At 42.0% G+C, this 2066-nt stretch overlaps 1 non-coding gene across 1 annotated transcript; it reads right to left on the bottom strand.

Annotated features, from left to right (window-relative positions):
• Positions 1–867: 867 nt before the first annotated feature.
• On the bottom strand, positions 868–973 carry LOC125910487 (U6 spliceosomal RNA). Its single transcript, XR_007453997.1, has one exon. It is a non-coding gene; the product is annotated as a U6 spliceosomal RNA (small nuclear RNA).
• Positions 974–2066: the final 1093 nt, after the last annotated feature.

Below are 2066 nucleotides of genomic sequence, written 5' to 3'. Positions count from 1 at the left end.
GGCAGGATCTTTAATCCCCACTCCCTTCAGACACAGAAGTTTCCACATCTTGAAAAGCTCTCTCCTGGATACTGCTGCAGTCTTGAATGATTTCCTTCATATCCCCCTTTTCTGTCAAGCCAAGGTTTTTCAACAGCTGTCTGCATTCCTTCACCAGTCTTTTTTTTTTTTTTTTAGTTTTTTTTTTAAAGTTTATATATTTATTTTGAGAGAGTGAGCATGGGGGAGGGGCAGAGAGAGAGAATCCCAAATCCCAAGCAGGCTCTGAAGTGTCAGTGTGGACTTGGGGCTCAAACTCATGAACCTTGAGATCATGACCTGAGCCAAAATAGAGAGTTGGACGCTTAACTGACTGAGCCACCTAGGCACCCCTTTTTAAAGTTTTTTGTTTTTTTTTTTTTTTTTATGATTCATTTAAGTAATCTCTACCCAACATGGGGTTCGATCTCATGACCTCCAAGATCAAGAGTGGCATGTTCTTCTGACTGAGCCAGTCAGGCGCCTCACCTGTCATTTCTTTTTAACCCAACTGGGAAGGTGGCCTAACCCAGGCATTTAGTGCAACTTCTCCTTTAAAAGAAAAAAAAAAAAAATTGAAGTTTAGGGGCGCCTGGGTAGCTTAGTCGGTTAAGCACCTGACTTCAGCTCAGGTCATGATCTCATGGTTCAGTTCATGAATTTGAGCCCTGTGTGGACAGTGCAGAGCCTGCTTTGGATTCTCTCTCTCCCTCTCTCTGCCCCTCCCCTGCTTGCTCACACTCTCTCTCTTACTCTCAAAATAAAACAAACTTTAAAAAACAAAATGAGCATTAAAAAAAATTGAAGTTTAATGAGCATACATTGTTCTATTAGTTTTATGTGTACAATAAAAATACAGAATGCTGCATGAATCCGTGTGTCATCTTTATACAGGAGCCATGTAATATTCTCTGTATGGTTCCAGTTGTAGCATATGTGCTGCTAAACTGAGTGCTGAAACTTCTCCTTAAAGGGCCCTCCTGACCTCTTTCTTCACAGCCCAGGCCTTTTCTGTGTTTTCACTGTCTTGGCTTCATGTTAGCATCGAACATAATTTGTTTCTAGAAGCTTCTTTGGCCTCGTTTTCTGGGAAGTTATGCCATCCTGAAATTCATGAATCACAGCATTGCCAAGGAACCCTGAAGTCCCAGGACATCTGTCCCTCAGCACCAACCCTACCTGTACCATCAGCTTCTGTACCTCAAAAGCAGGAAATACACTGACTTTATTTGCTCTGTTAATTCCTGCCTCTGCCCTTCCGACTGTTCAGAACAAACAAATTCTTGTTCCATGCTATAGCTCTTCACATATTTGGATCTAGTTCTCATATATTCAAACCCTCACTCAAGCTTTTCTTTAGGCAAAAAGCCTTTCTAGTTCCTTAAACAGCTTATCATATGACATGGCTTAGAGACTCCTCATCATTCCTAACACCCTCCTATAGATTGATTCATTATATCAATCTTTCTCTTTTTTTTTTTAAGATTTTATTTTAAGGTAATGTCTACACTCAACGTGGGGCTTGAACTCACAACCTGGAGGTCAAGAGCTGCGTCCTCCACCTACTGAGCCAGCCAGCCACCCCCATTGTATTAGTCTTTTAAAACAGCTTCCAGCACATAGAGAGGCAGTAACAAGGGCTCTGGAGTTACACAACCCAAGTTTGAATCCAGTCTTCACAACTTACTAGTTGGGTGGCCCCAAGTGATGTAATGTTCTTGAGCTTCAATTTCCTCATCGTTAAAATGGGGCTAAAAAAGGGGCACCTGGGTGGCTCAGTGGGTTAAAAGCCAACTTCGGTTCAGGTCATAATCTCGCAGTTCAAGGGTTCGAGCCCCACATCGAGCTGTGTGCTGACAGCTCATAGCCTGGACCCTGCTTCTGATTCGGTGCTTCCCTCTCTCTGCCCCCACTCCGTTTGTGCACACTCCCTCTCTCTCTCTCTCAAAAATAAATAAAAACATTAAAAAATTTTTTAATGTGGCTAAAAAGTAAAAATAATAAAAATAAGGTAAAATGGGGCTAATAACTGTAAGGGTAGTTGAGCG

The sequence above is a fragment of the Panthera uncia genome, assembly GCF_023721935.1.
Source record: "Panthera uncia isolate 11264 chromosome B3 unlocalized genomic scaffold, Puncia_PCG_1.0 HiC_scaffold_1, whole genome shotgun sequence".
NCBI lineage: Eukaryota > Metazoa > Chordata > Mammalia > Carnivora > Felidae > Panthera > Panthera uncia.
This window is presented reverse-complemented; position numbering and strand designations above follow the sequence as displayed.